Source organism: Odontesthes bonariensis, chromosome 9, assembly GCF_027942865.1.
Source record: "Odontesthes bonariensis isolate fOdoBon6 chromosome 9, fOdoBon6.hap1, whole genome shotgun sequence".
NCBI classification, from domain to species: Eukaryota; Metazoa; Chordata; class Actinopteri; order Atheriniformes; family Atherinopsidae; genus Odontesthes; species Odontesthes bonariensis.
The window spans coordinates 32,402,765-32,422,391 of NC_134514.1; positions in this window are offsets into that span (position 1 = coordinate 32,402,765).

The following is a 19,627-nucleotide window of genomic DNA, read 5'->3' on the forward strand; positions in this document are numbered from 1 at the left end:
AGAGATACACATCGCTAATAACAGCATGACGATACAGCTGAGAAAAGGTAAAACTAGGACCAGAGATGGACGCAGTATAACCTCAGGCATGTTACGAGACAAACGAGAGGTTGAGAGACTGGTGAGAAATAAAGATGCAGTCAGATTCATGCAGCCACTCAGAGGGACTCCAGTATACTGGGAGAGAACCACTAAAGATCTGTTTGCCATGATCAGACAGTTGGGAACTCCCACGTTCTTCTGCACATTTTCAGCTGCTGAATTCAGATGGCCTGAAGTGATTGAAGCAATAAAGAGACAGCAGGGTGAAGAGGTTGATTTTGAATCTCTGGACTGGACTGGAAAGTGTGAGATTCTGCGCTCTAACCCCGTCACCTGCATGCGTTTGTTTGATAAGCGTGTTGAGGCCCTGTTCAGAGATCTGCTGCTCTCAGATGCTCAGCCACTGGGGAAAGTGATCGACTTTTTCTACAGAGTTGAGTTTCAGCACAGAGGAAGCCCACATATTCATGCAATGCTTTGGGTTGATGGAGCACCTGAACTGGATGTTTGTGATGATCAGACTGTGTGTGATTTTGTAGACAGATACATCTCAGCAGAACTACCTGACCCAAAAACACAACCTGAACTGTTCAAGAAAGTCTCTGAAGTTCAGAAGCACAGTAAGAACCACACGAGGAGTTGCTTCAAGAGTGTGAACTCTGGTTGTCGGTTTGGTTTTCCAAAGCCGCCCTGCACAAACACAATGATCACAAGACCTGCTGAGGATGAGAACACTGGAACTGCAAAGAGCAAACTCAGACCTCTGCTGCAGCTGCTGAATGAACCTGAAGTGGCTTCCTTGAGTCTAGAGCAGGTCCTCTCTCGATGCAACTTGACACTGGCCGAGTATGAAAGGTACCTTCAGAGTCTGAACAGAAAGACCGCAATCTACCTGAAGCGTGATCCCAAAGACTGCTGGATAAACGGGTACAACCCACATCTGCTTGAAGCCTGGGACAGTAACATCGATGTGTCCTTCATTCTGAATGCTTACTCGTGTATACAGTATCTGACTAAATACATCACAAAGAAGGAAAGTGGTCTGTCAGAGTACCTGAAAACTGTCATGGAGAATTCCAACATGGACAGAGTTAACGAGTGTGATGAGATGAGAGCTGTCATGCAGGCTTACTCCAAAAAGAGAGAGATCAGTGCTCAGGAGTGTGTGACTCGTGCGTGTGGAATAAAGATGAAGAAGTGCTCACGCAGTGTTGTGTTCATTCCCACTGATGACAATCCAGTGAAAATGAGTCGCCCCATGTCATTCTTGGAGGACACCCCGTCAGAGTCTTGTAATGTCTGGATGACGAGTTTGAGTGACAAATACAAAGCCAGACCCGAGACCCCAGAGTATGAGGAGATGTGCTTGGCTGATTTTGCTGCTACCTGCAGGTTTGTCAGTGCAGACCACTCAAAGCGTGATGGTGTTTCACCACTTCTGAATGAGCTGGGATTTGTCCAAAGGCGGAAGAATGATAAGCCCTCTGTCATCAGATATTACCAATGTTCCAAGGAGAAACACCCCGAGCAGTTTTATGCCAGATTACTGAGACTGTACCTTCCTCACCGATCCGAGTATGAAATACGAAGTGCCGATCTTCCAACCTACGAGTCTTTTTACAACTCTGGCTGGGTCCAGCTCCCAGGCTCAAACCGTCCTGAGAGCGTGAAAAGCATTATAAAAACAAACAGAGACAGATATGAGAGAAACACTGAGGAGATTGAGAATGCACTTGTAGAGTTTGAGGAGAGCAGAGACCATGTGATGGATGAATGGTGCAATCTGGCTCCTGAATCTGAAGTTGTGAGGTTGCCCTGTGATGATGATCTGCAGCAGAGAGAGCCAGACGATGAGCAGGAAAATGTGCCCGACTATTGTCCTCAGTCTGCTGCTGTGACAGAAATGAGAGCCGTCAGAGAACCCCCCGCTGTGGATCCAGCTGTGCTGCGGCAGATGTATCAGAACCTGAACCAGAAGCAGGCATGTGTGTTCCATGCTATCAGAGACTGGTGCATTAAACTTGTGTGTGGCCTAAATCCAGAGCAGTTTTTCTTTTATGTCAACGGTGGTGCGGGAACAGGAAAGTCCCACCTGATAAAATGCATTTACTCAGAGGCATCTAAGATACTGAGCAAACTGCAGCTATATTCAGAGGAGTTTGACATATCAAACCCAACTGTTTTACTGTCTTCTTTCACTGGAACTGCAGCTTTCAACATCTGTGGCACAACACTGCACTCTCTGCTGAAGCTTCCACGCAGTCTGAAACCACCAATCCAAGGACTCGGTAACCAACTGGATGAACTCAGATCGGAGCTTTTTAATGCTCAAATCCTCATTATTGATGAGATCTCCATGGTTTCAAAGCCTCTTTTTGCTTATGTGGACGCACGACTGAAACAGATCAAAGGCAATCAGAGAGCGTTTGGTGGAATGTCAGTTTTAGCTGTTGGGGATTTCTATCAGCTGCCGCCTGTGCGCCAGTCTAAACCTCTGTGTGTACACGATCCAGCAGATATTGACCTGTGGCAGGAACATTTTCAGATGATCACTCTGACTGAGATCATGAGACAGAAGGATGATGTTGCCTTTGCAGACGTGCTGAACAGGATTCGGGTGAAACCAAAGGCAGACGAGCTGTCTCAGGCTGACAGAGATTTGTTGTCACAGGCCATCACTGAACCAGCTCTTTGTCCCACTGAGGTTCTGCACATTTTCCCCACCAATAAGTTGGTTGATGAACACAACTCAGCAACACTGGCTTTGTTCCATTCCAACATTATCACGATCGACGCAGATGACTTCCAGAAAGATCCCCGAACAGGCAGAATGGCCCGTAAAGACACACCATGTAAGGGAGGCCGAAATGAGTTAGCCGACACTCTGAAAGTTGCTGAAGGTGCTCGTGTCATGCTCACCAGAAACTTTGACATTCAGAACGGTCTGGTTAACGGTGCTTTTGCCACACTGATGTGCATAGTGACTTCTGAGGATGATCAACACATCACTAAGCTGGGCCTGAGGATGGATAATCAGACAGGTGGGGCAAGAATCCAGAGTGGAGCTCCAGAATCCGCCAATCTGGTTTACATCGAGAGAGCAGAGGAGAAGCTGAAACAGAACGGAGTGGTACGTAGACAGTTTCCTGTGAGGCTGGCGTTCTCCTGCACTGTCCATAAAACCCAGGGCCTCACAACACATGCAGCTGTGGTGTCCCTGCAGAAAGTCTTTGAAGCAGGTATGGCTTATGTAGCTCTCAGCAGGGTGACGTCTCTCAGTGGGCTGTATTTACTGGATTTGGATGAGAAGAAAATATACGCCAATACTGAAGTGACCGCAGCGCTCCAGACCATGAGACAAGCCGATGTGGATCACATGATGCCTCTTCTTCAGGTGAGAGAAACAGTAAACAGGCCCGACACTCTGACCCTTGTTCACCACAACACAGAGGGACTGCCATCTCACATCGGTGACATCAGGAGACATCATGAGCTGTGCCTGGCAGATGTTCTGTGTCTGACAGAAACTCATCTGCAGGGCTCCTTTGTCGCAGACAGTCTGCATCTGGACGGCTACAACATGTTCAAGCGCAACAGACACACGTCCTACACTCAGTATCCTCAGATGGCCAGCAGAGCAGGTGGCGGGGTTGCTGTCTATGTGAGAAACCACATTCAGGTGCGTGAGAGACAGTATTTGCATAATGTGACTGATCTTGAGTTTGTGGCTTTGAAGGTTGAGGCTCCAGTCTGTGCAGTGATTGCAGCTGTGTACAGACCTCCTGACTACAGTCTGAGACCGTTCCTGGAGAACCTGGGAAGCCTTTTGGATGCACTAGAGGTATTGGACTGTCACCCTGTTATTGTGTGTGGAGACTTCAATGAGAATCAGCTACTCAGGTCAACAAAGCCAATTCTAGATCTGTTTCAGTCTAAGGGATATGTACAGCTGATCACCTCTGCCACCACAGACAAGAACACTGCTTGACCTTATTTTCATTTCCCAGCCACAGCGATGTCTCCACTCAGGTGTCATGAGAACCTATTACAGCTATCACAACCCAGTGTTCTGTGTCCTGTCCACCAGGGAACCATGAAGTGGTCGGTGAGTCTTCAAGTTCAAGGTTTGGTTTGTGCCTGTTACACTATTTCTGTATTGTAAGATTTGGTATGGTCACTAACGGTATGGTTAAGAATGTCACGGTAAGATGTAATATGGTAGGTTTCAATGTGGTAAGATTTGGTATGGTCACTAACGGTATGTTTAATAATGTCACGGTAAGATGTACTATGGTAGGTTTCAATGTGGTAAGATTTGGTATGGTCACTAACGGTATGTTTAATAATGTCACGGTAAGATGTACTATGGTGGGTTTCAATGTGGTAAGATTTGGTATTGTCACAAACGGTATGTTTAATAATGTCACGGTAAGATGTACTATGGTAGGTTTCAATGTGGTAAGATTTGGTATTGTCACTAACGGTATGTTTAATAATGTCACGGTAAGATGTACTATGGTAGGTTTCAATGTGGTAAGATTTGGTATGGTCACTAACGGTATGTTTAATAATGTCACGGTAAGATGTACTATGGTAGGTTTCAATGTGATAAGATTTGGTATTGTCACTAACGGTATGTTTAATAATGTCACGGTAAGATGTAATATGGTAGGTTTCAATGTGATAAGATTTGGTATTGTCACTAACGGTATGTTTAATAATGTCACGGTAAGATGTAATATGGTAGGTTTCAATGTGGTAAGATTTGGTATGGTCACTAACGGTATGTTTAATAATGTCACGGTAAGATGTAATATGGTAGGTTTCAATGTGGTAAGATTTGGTATGGTCACTAACGGTATGTTTAATAATGTCACGGTAAGATGTACTATGGTAGGTTTCAATGTGGTAAGATTTGGTATGGTCACTAACGGTATGTTTAATAATGTCACGGTAAGATGTAATATGGTAGGTTTCAATGTGGTAAGATTTGGTATGGTCACTAACGGTATGTTTAATAATGTCACGGTAAGATGTAATATGGTAGGTTTCAATGTGGTAAGATTTGGTATTGTCACTAACGGTATGTTTAATAATGTCACGGTAAGATGTAATATGGTAGGTTTCAATGTGGTAAGATTTGGTATGGTCACTAACGGTATGTTTAATAATGTCACGGTAAGATGTAATATGGTAGGTTTCAATGTGGTAAGATTTGGTATTGTCACTAACGGTATGTTTAATAATGTCACGGTAAGATGTAATATGGTAGGTTTCAATGTGGTAAGATTTGGTATGGTCACTAACGGTATGTTTAATAATGTCACGGTAAGATGTAATATGGTAGGTTTCAATGTGGTAAGATTTGGTATTGTCACTAACGGTATGTTTAATAATGTCACGGTAAGATGTACTATGGTAGGTTTCAATGTGATAAGATTTGGTATTGTCACTAACGGTATGTTTAATAATGTCACGGTAAGATGTAATATGGTAGGTTTCAATGTGATAAGATTTGGTATTGTCACTAACGGTATGTTTAATAATGTCACGGTAAGATGTAATATGGTAGGTTTCAATGTGGTAAGATTTGGTATGGTCACTAACGGTATGTTTAATAATGTCACGGTAAGATGTACTATGGTAGGTTTCAATGTGGTAAGATTTGGTATGGTCACTAACGGTATGTTTAATAATGTCACGGTAAGATGTACTATGGTAGGTTTCAATGTGATAAGATTTGGTATTGTCACTAACGGTATGTTTAATAATGTCACGGTAAGATGTAATATGGTAGGTTTCAATGTGATAAGATTTGGTATTGTCACTAACGGTATGTTTAATAATGTCACGGTAAGATGTAATATGGTAGGTTTCAATGTGATAAGATTTGGTATTGTCACTAACGGTATGTTTAATAATGTCACGGTAAGATGTAATATGGTAGGTTTCAATGTGGTAAGATTTGGTATGGTCACTAACGGTATGTTTAATAATGTCACGGTAAGATGTAATATGGTAGGTTTCAATGTGGTAAGATTTGGTATGGTCACTAACGGTATGTTTAATAATGTCACGGTAAGATGTACTATGGTAGGTTTCAATGTGGTAAGATTTGGTATGGTCACTAACGGTATGTTTAATAATGTCACGGTAAGATGTAATATGGTAGGTTTCAATGTGGTAAGATTTGGTATGGTCACTAACGGTATGTTTAATAATGTCACGGTAAGATGTAATATGGTAGGTTTCAATGTGGTAAGATTTGGTATTGTCACTAACGGTATGTTTAATAATGTCACGGTAAGATGTAATATGGTAGGTTTCAATGTGGTAAGATTTGGTATGGTCACTAACGGTATGTTTAATAATGTCACGGTAAGATGTAATATGGTAGGTTTCAATGTGGTAAGATTTGGTATTGTCACTAACGGTATGTTTAATAATGTCACGGTAAGATGTAATATGGTAGGTTTCAATGTGGTAAGATTTGGTATGGTCACTAACGGTATGTTTAATAATGTCACGGTAAGATGTAATATGGTAGGTTTCAATGTGGTAAGATTTGGTATTGTCACTAACGGTATGTTTAATAATGTCACGGTAAGATGTACTATGGTAGGTTTCAATGTGATAAGATTTGGTATTGTCACTAACGGTATGTTTAATAATGTCACGGTAAGATGTAATATGGTAGGTTTCAATGTGATAAGATTTGGTATTGTCACTAACGGTATGTTTAATAATGTCACGGTAAGATGTAATATGGTAGGTTTCAATGTGGTAAGATTTGGTATGGTCACTAACGGTATGTTTAATAATGTCACGGTAAAATGTAATATGGTAGGTTTCAATGTGGTAAGATTTGGTATGGTCACTAACGGTATGTTTAATAATGTCACGGTAAGATGTAATATGGTAGGTTTCAATGTGGTAAGATTTGGTATGGTCACTAACGGTATGTTTAATAATGTCACGGTAAGATGTACTATGGTAGGTTTCAATGTGGTAAGATTTGGTATGGTCACTAATGGTATGTTTAATAATGTCACGGTAAGATGTAATATGGTAGGTTTCAATGTGGTAAGATTTGGTATGGTCACTAACGGTATGTTTAATAATGTCACGGTAAGATGTACTATGGTAGGTTTCAATGTGGTAAGATTTGGTATGGTCACTAACGGTATGTTTAATAATGTCACGGTAAGATGTACTATGGTAGGTTTCAATGTGGTAAGATTTGGTATGGTCACTAACGGTATGTTTAATAATGTCACGGTAAGATGTAATATGGTAGGTTTCAATGTGGTAAGATTTGGTATGGTCACTAACGGTATGTTTAATAATGTCACGGTAAGATGTAATATGGTAGGTTTCAATGTGGTAAGATTTGGTATGGTCACTAACGGTATGTTTAATAATGTCACGGTAAGATGTACTATGGTAGGTTTCAATGTGGTAAGATTTGGTATTGTCACTAACGGTATGTTTAATAATGTCACGGTAAGATTTGGTATTATGGGTCATAATTATTTATAAAGACAAGGATTTTCTAGGTATTGAACACGTTGTGGTCTGTGCATTTATCTGGGTGGGTTGGGTCAGGATTGATAAATGCACAGGCCACAACTGTCTGAGCAGCTCTATAAAAGCTGCTACATTTACCACAACATAGATGCAACATCAGAAAGCATGAGCTACACCTAGAACTCGTGCTTTCTGATGTACCAATAACATATACCAGCTGATACCCCACTGGGGTGGGGGGAAAGGTGGGTTGGGGGTGGGGTGGGCGGTTAAAGAATTGTAACTCTACTACACCTAAAACTGTTTAGATGTTTAGATTTGTTTCCTCCAGACAGGAGACTTGTTCTCCTGTATCCTCCATGACAACATCCTCCAGCACAACAACACACACTTCTACATCATCCTGATGAACTGTCAGCCTAAACCAGAGCCATCACAGAGAAATGTGCACCCTGCCATCCCAGTCTTTCTGCAAAGCAGAGGAGAAAATGGCCCCTGTTAACCCTCACCTGACCACCTGGCTGACCCTGAGAAAATCCATCCACCATGATGCCCCAGACCACCAGCAACAGGGAGCTGCTGCCTCATACAGAGACATGTCTTCCTCCTGCCAGTGACCAGGGTTCTTCTCAGCTGACAGAAGGTAGAGTGGAGATCTTCTCTTTGGAAAGACAAACATTCACTTCATTCCTCTGAGTATGCTGTGTTTATTCATCTGTTGATATCATTCTTATGAATCCATTGTTTCATATTACAGATCCCAGTATCTAATTCACAGTTCCATTGTTTTTCTGTAGGCCTTCCTCTCCTGTGAATCCTTCATAGCTGAGACCCTCACAGCTGAGACCCTCACAGCTGAGACCCTCACAGCTGAGACCCTCACAGCTGAGCAGAAAGTTATCATCAACACTTGTGAAACATCCACATGTTAAAGCTCACTGACAGGAGATGCTTTGTGCTCTGCAGCACTGTTCCAGGTATATGCTTATCATGCATCATGTGACCGTTCTACTTGTGTTTTTCAAATCAAATCAATCAAATATACTTTAAAGACTAAAGTTCATGACAATATTTTTGTCTGCTGTTGTGTCCTCAGGTTCAGTTCCATCTTCATGCCTGCATGTCATCATCTTCCTTCCTAAAAATACTCCTGTTTCCTCTGGAAGGACTGCACCCATCTCTCCAGTGTTGCAGCGGACACTGAGCAGGTACATGGAAGCAGCAGCTCAGCAGCCAGTGGAAATGAAGAAGGTCACATGGTGACAACACTTTCCATCTTCACATTGACTCTGTGCTCCTCTGACTCTTTAGTTTGCACCATCAGCTTCAACAAACAGCAACCACATCAAACTGAACTGTGGACAAAATGGAGGACTCTGAGTAACACCGCTCATTTGATCCTGTCCATCTGTGGAAATGTGAACGTTCCTTTCATGTTTCAGAACAATGCATCAGTGTTTTTCTCCATCATGTTTCCTCATGTCTGTCACTGTTCAGCAGAAACTTTGACTACTTCAGATGTCACGTGCAAATGTGCTCATGAGCACCAGAGAACTGATTTAGTCGTACTCACAGCAGGAATAAGACAGGACTCCCACACAGGCTGTGCTGAGTCATTATGGAGAGCATTCCTGATATTTGGGAATGCTCTCCATGATGTCCACCTGATCAACTTTCCACCATGTGGAAACCAATAATAGCAGAACAGTTGATAGAAAATTATATTTGGCCATTCTAAAGACCCAAAAAATTGCAAATAGATGAAATGACAAACTTTTTAAATGAACACACAATTGAGTAAATCCTGTCTTAGTGTGGGGTATCAGCTGGTATTTTGGTTTTGGGAAATATTTTTTGTTACAATAGATATTCATATTAGTAGTTTTTTAAGTTTTCTTTTCTGTAAAAATATTAACATAAGATATTTGTCTGACAATATTACTGTTTGAACATAAAATCACTTTGAATTTTCTTCGCAATTGATAAATTATCTATCTATCTATCTATCTATCTATCTATCTATCTATCTATCTACCTATCTATCTATCTATCTATCTATCTACTGATAATGGACATTATTTGCAATCCATAATACTTAGAAATGAAAACATGCTTTTGTAATTTAAGTGTTCTTGAGGTTTTGTAATTATGTAGGCTACATATTAACATATCAATGAACAAATCTGTTGTATTCTATTTAAATGTTTGCTATGCATTGAAAAACAAGTACTGTGTCGCCTTCATAAACACTGAACAATCATTAATCTTACTGGACTTGTAATCATTACACTTTCGTCTTTTAAATGTCATTTCAACTTCAAACTCCTGTTTCTTCTCAGCCTATTTTTGCTTCCATAGCTCCTTCAGCTTTTAGCTTATTTTAGCTTCTTCAGCTCTTTTAGCTTCTTTTAGCTTCTTTAGCTTCTTCAGCTGTTTTAGCTTCTTTTAGCTTCTTTAGCTCCTTTAGCTTTTAGCTTCTTCAGCTCCTTCAGCTCCTTCAGCTTTAGCTTCTTCAGCTCCTTGAGCTTTAGCTTCTTCAGCTCCTTTAGCTTTAGCTTCTTAAGCTACTTCAGCTTTAGCTTCTTCAGCTGTTTTAGCTTTTTTTTAGCTTCTTAAGATTTTTTTAGCATGGTTGTTCAGCTCTTGCATTCTCACAGCTGTTTCGCAGGAACAGCTCTTTCTAGTTTTCTTTAGAATTTCCTCTGTGCTTTGCATCTCACCGCTCACATGGCTGGGCTCTCTCGTTATGCTCGGTTTTTTTTCTTCCTCGTGCTTGTCCCTCACATACACACAGCGGAGGATAGGGCCTGCAGTCTCTACAAGTGCCGCCAAGGATCAAAAATGAACTCGCGCAGCATTAATCTGTGCGTGACCATACACTTTTAGTGTGTGGGTTACACCCTCCCCCCTTTACTTAGCATGAGTCCCATCATGTGCCTAATATTCAGATTTAACATCTTAAATTTGTCCATCAGGACAGTTACCAAACAACTCAAGTGCCTGATTAAAACTGTCTAAAAATCCCTGAGCAAAGGAAATCAGAGGTTTACCTAACTGTTGGTAATGAAAACGACCTGGTGTTCGTTTTATCCTGTTCGATTTCCTTAACTCTGTGTCCTCACTGCTTGTCGTAACGGTTTCAGTCTTCTCCACAGTCTGTTGGTCAGGTAAGTCAGTGTTGGAATAATCATCGTCCACGTCTTCCACACCCAACATGGGCATATCATCTGCATCAACCTCCTCACTAGGTGGCTCTACTGTGTTATCAGAATCATGTCTAGCCTCAACCCTGTCAGTGTCAGGACCAGCCTCTATTACCTCATCTGGCATTATCTGAGGGTCATCAACAGTATGAGGTAATGGAGTGTTAGAGGTTTCTAGCTCAATTTGCTCATCAGATACCATGAGGGGTTCCAAGTACCTGTTTGTGTCAAACACCCTGATGAATGTTTCTGTATTCACAGGTGGGTCCATCTGAAAACCAACACACTCCTCCTCAGAGTCAGAACATTCAGACTGCTGTAACTGAGGAGAGTTTTGCCTTGTTCTCGGTCGTTGGGGAGGTTTTGGCCTTTCTGATGCACTTTCATCATCAGTTTCAGACAAATGACCACATGGGAGCAAAAGGTCTCGATGAAGAGTGCGGTCTGGGCCATCTCCACCGTCTGGTCTAACTGTGTATACAGGTAAGTTTCCCATTTGTTTCACAACACGGTACACAGTGGACTCCCACTTGTCTGCCAGTTTATGCTTATTTCGTAAACGGAGATTCCTAACCAGGACCCGATCACTGATTTGGAGAGTAGCTTCTCTAACCCTCTTATCAAACTGCTTTTTGTTTCGCTCAGCTACTTTTGCTGAGTTCTCCAGGGCAAGACGATAGCTCTCCTCCAGACGAGCTTAGAGATGGCGGACATACTGGGAATGAGGCACTGGCTCATTAACTTTTACTGGAAGTCCAAAGGCTAAGTCAACTGGTAGCCGCGGCTGTCGCCCAAACATCAATTCATAAGGGCTGAACCCAGTGACCTCATTTTTGGTGCAGTTGTATGCGTGAGCAAGCGGTTTAACAAAGTCACGCCAATGAACCTTCTGCTCATCCTTTAATGTGCCAAGCATGTTGAGGAGGGTACGATTGAACCGCTCAACTGGGTTTCCCCTTGGATGATAAGGGCTAGTTCTCACCTTCCTGATACCTGTCATAGCACAGAGCTCCTTGATGACGCGAGATTCAAAATCTCTGCCCTGATCACTATGAAGGCGCTCTGGGTACCCATAATGTACCAAGAAGTTATCCCAGAGACATTTTGCAACCGTTGTAGCTTTCTGGTCTCGTGTAGGTAAAGCAACAGCATATTTCGTGAAATGATCTGTCATGACTAAAATATCCTTAGTATTCTTGCTATCTGGCTCCAGAGACAAGAAATCCATACAGACCAATTCCATTGGTCGCGATGTTCTGATATTCACCAAAGGTGCTGCCCTTTCAGGTTGGGATTTTCTTCTCACACAACGCCCGCAGTTCTTGATCTGGGTCTCAATATCTGCGGCCATTCTTGGCCAATAAAACCTGGATCTTATTAGGTCATGAGTACGCTCCCATCCCATGTGCCCCATGTCATCATGGAGGAGCTTGAAAACTGTTGGTATTAAGACTACTGGAAGAACCAGCTGATAAACTGTTTGGCCATGACATTGCCGTGCCCTGGTTAGAAGACCATTCCTCATCTCAAAGCATTTCCACTGTTTTAGCATCAACTTAACATCCTTGTCATCCTTGATGCTACGTGGACCATCAACACCTGATTTCAGCAACTGAATCACATGACTTATGACTGGATCAGCTTCCTGCTGCTCCCTGAGGTCAGATTCAGAGAACAGTGGCACTGTCACTTGACCAAATGTCTCTTCATAAGCATCAGGTATAGCATCAGCATGAATAGCCAGAGACTCAACCAATGTGATGGAAGGTAACTGGTTGTCTGTCTCATCAAGAAAATGCTTATGGTACACTGCTGCGACTGCATGTGAATCCAAACTGAGATCAGATGAGGATGTCTGAAGGCGTGAGGTGAGCTGTTGGATGCGCTCCGCCTCCTCAAGAGAGGCATGGTCTGCGGCCAACTCTTGATGGGATCGTCGTGACAAACCATCAGCATCCTGGTTTGCTTTTCCAGCCCTGTACTTGATATGGAAGTCAAAAGTGGATAGGCCTGCTAACCACCGATGGCTTGCTGCATCCAGTTTGGCTGAGGTGAGTACGTAGGTCAATGGATTGTTATCCGTCACCACCGTAAAGGAATTACCATAAAGGTAGTCGTGAAAATTTTTAACAATCGACCATTTGAGAGCCAGAAATTCCAACTTGTGAGCTGGATATCTGGCGGCGCCTAGTCCAGTTGAGCTGGCGTCTGTATGGAGAACATACGGAATCTTTGGGTTGGCAAACCCCAGTATGGGAGAAGAAGTCAGTTTCTCTTTAATACACTCAAAAGCTGCTTGGCAAGCAGGTGTCCACCTCTCTGCAAAAGGCATCCTGGGGTTGAAATACTTGCCAGCACAAGCAACTGTTTTTTGACCTTTCCTCAACGGTGGATAACCTCCTGTGAGGTCATTCAAAGGCTTCACAATCTTAGAATAGTGTTCAATAAAGCGGCGGTAGTAGCCAGCAAATCCTAAGAATGACCGTAGCTGTTTCAGAGTCTGTGGTACTGGCCAGGTTTTTATGGCAGCAATTTTTTCAGGATCGGTCTCAACTCCATCCCTTGAGACAATATGTCCCAAATACCGCACCGATGTCTGGAAAAATCTGCATTTCGATGGGGAGAGCTTTAAGCCATTTTCCCTTAACCGCTGAAGAACATGTTGCAGCCTTTCCTCATGCTCCTCTAGGGAATCTGAGAACACGATCAAGTCATCAAGGAACACCAAAACCTCCCTGAGGTTAATGTCCCCCATGCACCTCTCCATCAACCTTTGGAAGGTGCTGGGTGCGTTGGTCATTCCTTGTGGCATTCGGTTAAACTCATAAAACCCAAGAGGGCAGACAAAAGCAGTTTTGGGCTTGTCCTCCTCCTCCATCTCAATCTGGTAGTAACCAGACTTCAAGTCCATAACTGAAAACCATTTTGACCCAGAAAGGGCTGAAAAGGTCTCTTCAAGATTTGGGAGCGCATAAGCATCCCTTATGGTCAGTGTGTTAAGTTTGCGATAGTCAATGCACAGGCGAACATCGCCATTCTTCTTTTTGACAACAACAATTGGTGAAGAATAGGGGGATTCTGACTCTCGTATCACCCCTGCTTCCAACAGCATCTGAAGATGCTTCTTCACTGCCTCATAGTCATTAGGATGGAAGGGCCTCGATCGCTGTTTAAAGGGCACCTCATCCTTGAGCTTTATTTTGTGCTTGACCCTTGTAGCATGACCAAATTCAAGATCATGGCATGAGAACACATCAGAGTAAGTACCAAGACTGTGTACCACTCTCTCCTTCCATTCCTCAGGCAACGGCGAATCGCCAAAATCGAATGTCAACTCAGCCTCTTTTAGCTGACCAGAGGGTTGGGCAGATGCACTGCAACATGCTGCAGTAACAGAGCCCGACTCAGAAGAGCTTTGAGGGTTAATAACTTTGTCAGCTACATGCAGATCAGCAAGAACACAGTTGGTTGGAAGTGTTATATCATGCTCCGTCTCATTTCTGACCCATACAGGAAATGTATGAGAACCATGATCGGGCAACGTGACAAGACAGCAGTCAACAAAGATTCCCCCAGGTAAGGCAGATGAACAAGGTTGCTCCATTACTGCCCATTTCTCACCCATGGGATTTCTGGCTTTAAGGGAGCCTTCAAGACAGACCCTGTCACGTGCTGGAATGACATGTTGTTTGTTATTCTTTAATGTCACCAGGCCAATCTTTCCTGTGGTTTTTGCTGTATGTCTGAGTTTGAGAGTTCTCAATATCTGTCTAAAACTATAGACAGAGGAAATGTCAGATGTAGCTCTGTCCTGACAATGCTCACTATACAGCACATCAAGCACATTCGTGCCTATCAATACTGGCAAATCAGTGTTGGAGCGCAAATCAGGTACAACCAACGCCAATGTGGAGACCTCAAGCAGTGGGTCAATGAATTCCTTGGGGAACTCAATGTTGACCTCCACATAACCCAGGTACGGGACCGCTTGTCCATTTGCACCCTCAACATCAAGATCACTGATAGGCTGTATAGGTCTGTCTGCCAGGTTCTCATTGTAAAAGGAAACTGATATTGTGGTCACCTGTGACCCAGTGTCCAGCAAAGAGTTGCACTTAACTCGATCTACAGTAACATTAGCTGTGCATTTCTCACCAATAAGCCCTTTTGGAATTCTGGCCCGCTGCTGTAAATTGTGATTGTATGATGAGGTTTTCAGAAAAGCTTTAGATGTGGGACTTTCAGTGATATCAGTTCCAGTTTGTCCCTCAACTGGAACATTTTTTAGTTTAAATAAGCCTTATTTTGCTCTTCCCAGGCCTTTTGCTTGGCTTTTAGTTCTTTCCTCTTGGACTCAACCAGATCAGGATTGGGCTCATTGGGACATGTGGTAGCAATATGGTTGTCTTCACCACAGGTAAAGCAATACCATTGACGTGGCCTTCTACCACTCCTGCTTAAATTTTCCCCCACTGGTGTGTGGCAAACTGCTAATGTCTCTTTTAGCTTACTTTGCTTTGACTGTGGTGCTTTTGTCTGTGACTGCTTGCCAGTAGGCTTGTCTATGGAAGCTTTAAGGGATGCAAGCTGATTCTGAAGTTGAGCTATCTGTTTTTGTAGATTCTTTGTAGTCACTGTGTCTGTTGTGTCATTAGTGCTAGCTGTCATGTCAATATCCGTGTACACGCTGAGGGGATTGGACTGTACCTTTAATCTCGAGAGTCCAAGGTGTTGCTTCATGCGGCTAGATTTTGCAGCTTGTTTGTCCTCCTCTGTTCTCAGCCACAACAACAGTTCGGAAAATGCGGGGGGTTGGGATTTCTTTTGTTCCAACAGAATTAAACCATTATCCCAGCATCCTCTGCAGAACTGTTTCAGTAGTTGGCGGTCAAAGTCACCAGCTGGAACACCACCACCTTTTACAACTTTACTCAATGTCTGGAGGTCTGGAGGCGATGCAAATAAGCAGAGGGTTTTTCACCTGCATTCTGATTGGTGCTGAGAAACTTGGCAAACAGCTCATCAATATCATCCACTGTCCCATAGGCTGAGTCAAGGAGGGTCAAGAAATCCTCTGGCTTGGAGAGAGGACTCAAATGTTTGACAATGTTGGCAGCGGGAGGTAAAATACTCTCTATGATCTTCCTGACCACTTGCCTTTCTGAAACTGAGGGATCTGCAAGGTAAAACTCAACATTACTCCGCCAACTGTCATATTCAACCTCCATATTGGGACAGGGGCTCCTTCCTGAGAAGGGTCTAAACTTAGAGGAGCTTGGGAAAGTTTGAGTTAAGTCACTACTTTTCACAATGTGTTCAACTATTACCCTTTGAACCTCAGGTATATTGAGCTGCTCTGGTGACAAGACTGGGGTTGGCTTCTCAGTAGCAGCAGGTAAGACAGGTTTGGGTGTGGCCTGACCAATATGATGAGGCTGCATTTGATCTGGCATCACTTGAGTCACTGCCTCTGAATCAGAGGAGGACTCTTCAGCAGTAACTACATCCTCACTATCAGCCAATTTCTGAATTCGGCTCAGTTCTTCAAGCAAAAGCCTCCCATAATCTGAGCCACTCAGCTTTGAAACCCCTTTTAACTCAGCCATGTAGGACTGAGTAAGGTCAGAAGACACCTTAGAGCTGTAGAGAGGTGATAAAAGTTGGATGTTGTGGGTGATTTCCGGGTCAGAGGTACTTTTCCGACATGGCAATTCACCCTGAAGTGCCTTTATAGCTGTATCAAACTGAAACTCAACTATGGTTGTGTTCTTAAAGTCGAGGTCAGAACTATCGACAGGTACTACTCTGGAGATGGAACCATATTTCTGCAAGAACTCAACTAATTCCTCATCTACCTCTGTGCCTGTCAATCCATGAACTAAAACTGAATTTGACACCTTAACGCTCTGAGCCCTTATGACATCCATCCTGTAATAAAACTGTCAGATTGTTTCAAATTTTCAGCCACTCCTCCTGGCTGGCTCGCCAATTTTTATGTAGCACTCGTGTTAGCCTTTGCGTCAGAAATACAGTCTATGCTACTAAGACCTAGGTTCTGAGGAGTAATAAAGAGTATGGTTTGTAGTAAACAACTGACAGGTTTATTGCAGCAACACACATAAACAATATATATATATATATATAGAATATCACAAGTTGAGTGACTGGAAAAATAACCCAAATAAAATAGAGCTATTTTCTTACAAATAAAATAAAATAAAATAAAAGTACAAAAAACAGGGAATAAATTGTTTCCAAACCCTGGTTCCGTTGTTCAGTTCTTGTTCTAGTAAATGTTCTTTGTGTTTCTTGTGTTATTTCAAGTCTCTTTTGTACACTACCCGGGTAGGTATAAGTGCAAGTGTATTTCCTTAGCTGGGAAATCCTGAGAGTTCCAAGATGAATTCAAGATGAATCCCTGTAGCAGCTGGCCAGTCTACTAACAGGAATCTTCAGAGTATCGTCCATGGGTCTGGCTCGCCATCGAAGACTCACTCAATCACGGGGTCTCAAAAAAAACAGTCTACACATTTTGTGCAGAACAACAAATAAAATTACTTAATAACTTCAACACATATCAAATCACCATAAATTAAATGATGTCACGTTCAATCGCTGCATCAAGTTTACATTTTTTCTAAACTTGTAAATGGAGATAATCTCCCAAGGAAATCATTTTTAACAGTCTTTAGACATGAATTTTTTCAAATCTCCACTTGTAAAATTAGAGCATTCTCTAGGTAACAGAGTAACATCTTTTAACATGTAATCAATTTTAACAACACTTTCAATATGAAATAATGCACACATTTGACTAAATAACATCATGAATTCAACATCTAAATACTCCAACTGGTTTTAACCGACGTTCTACTATGCTGTATAATGCTAATATGAGCAATTTGCTAGCCGACGATCTTGCTAGCCGACGATCTTGCTAGCCATTAGCTTCACATATCATTGATATCACTCACCGGAGTTTCCACAGTAAGTTACAATTATCCAGCCCCGTCAATGTCAGCGATATACACCATGCAGCACTCCCTCTCGCACACTTTATCCTCAATTCTTTTTTTCTTTAGAATTTCCTCTGTGCTTTGCATCTCACCGCTCACATGGCTGGGCTCTCTCGTTATGCTCGGTTTTTTTTCTTCCTCGTGCTTGTCCCTCACATACACACAAGCGGAGGATAGGGCCTGCAGTCTCTACAAGTGCCGCCAAGGATCAAAAATGAACTCGCGCAGCATTAATCTGTTCGTGACCATACAAGCATATAGAGACAATTTGTACGATCCTGGCTTAAATATTGACAGAGAACTGATCTTGTGGGAAAATGCGCAACCAGCCGATGGAACAACATTGCCCCTTTGTGGTCTGTAGTGTTGAATAGTTGAACATTTAAATTCCCAAGGACCCAGTAAAATGGACAAGATATATGCAACAATTTAACTTTTAACGATGTCCCGTCGGTATCTATTTGTTATTTGTTTGGTATCCCCATTGTTAACACAGAAAATTAACATTGTGTGGTTCGCTATTCATATGTCACGACTTTACCGATATTCATCTGAATTTTGAGATAGGGGTGGGCGATATGTATCGTTTGCGAAATTATCGTGAATGTTGTTTTGACGATGAGTAATTTTGCAATATCGAGATATATATATATTTTTTTTTTTTTCAATCGCCAAAAATCAATAAAGTGCAGCGCCAGTGGTCCTCTGACCTTACCACGGCGCCACGCCATGCCGCAAGCCTTAAAAAAGTAGTCCTACTGTGACTGTTTTCGCGCGAATAGTCTTGGGACAGACCCGCCACGCCGGCCTGCAACGCACACAGTAGGATAAAATGCAAGCAGAGGAAGCAGCAGCATCCGACCCTGAAGCTGCTGGGTCGTCCACCACTTCAGGGTCAGACGATTTAGTGCCAAGACGGGGGTCTACCTCTCTAGTCTGGAGATGGTTTGGGTTCGAAAAAAATGACGTGGTTCAGGACAATGAAATCTGCAAAATATGCCGAAAATGCGTTCTAGTTAAACAAAGCTCAACAACTAATCTCTTCCACCACCTGCGCTACAACCACAGAAAGGAAAATTAATTATTTGAAAAACTCCGAGACTCTCAACAAAAAACAAGTACCGGTAGGAATAAACCACAAGGTTCCCAACAAACGCTGGCAGAATCATTCGGCAAAAGGGTACCGTATGAGAGGAAGAGTAAGCGATGGCAGGACATAACCGATGCGGTGACCAAATTCATTGCACGAGAGATGCTTCCGATACAGTTGGTGGAGTCCGATAGCTTCAAAGAGCTAGTGGACGTCCTAGAGCCACGCTACACTGTGCTCAGCCGGAAATACTTAAGTTGTACTGCTCTCCCCACACTGTACAATGACACCCGCAAAGCTGTGGCCAGCGAAGTGCAGAGCATTACACACTTCGCTACAACAACTGATTTGTGGTCGAGCCAAACATCGGAGCCATATCTCTCACTGACCATCCATTTCATTGACGAATCTTGGCGACTTCGGAGCTGCTGCTTGCAAATGTCTTATTTCCCTGAGTCCCACACAGGAGAGATAATTGCTCTTGGGCTGAAAGATGCCCTCGCATCCTGATCACTGAAAGAAGAGGCCATGGTGTGCATGACAACAGACAGCGGAGCCAACGTTGTCAGCGCACTCCGAATTAACAACTGGAAGAGGCTAGCGTGCTTTGGGCACCGGCTTCATATCGCAATCGGTGAGTTCAAATGTCATTATTGTTTATTACTGCACTTCATTAATCCTGAGTGTATCAATGTCAAAAAATGGAAATGTACTATAATGTATTTTTATATTCATACCGTTTAATTCAT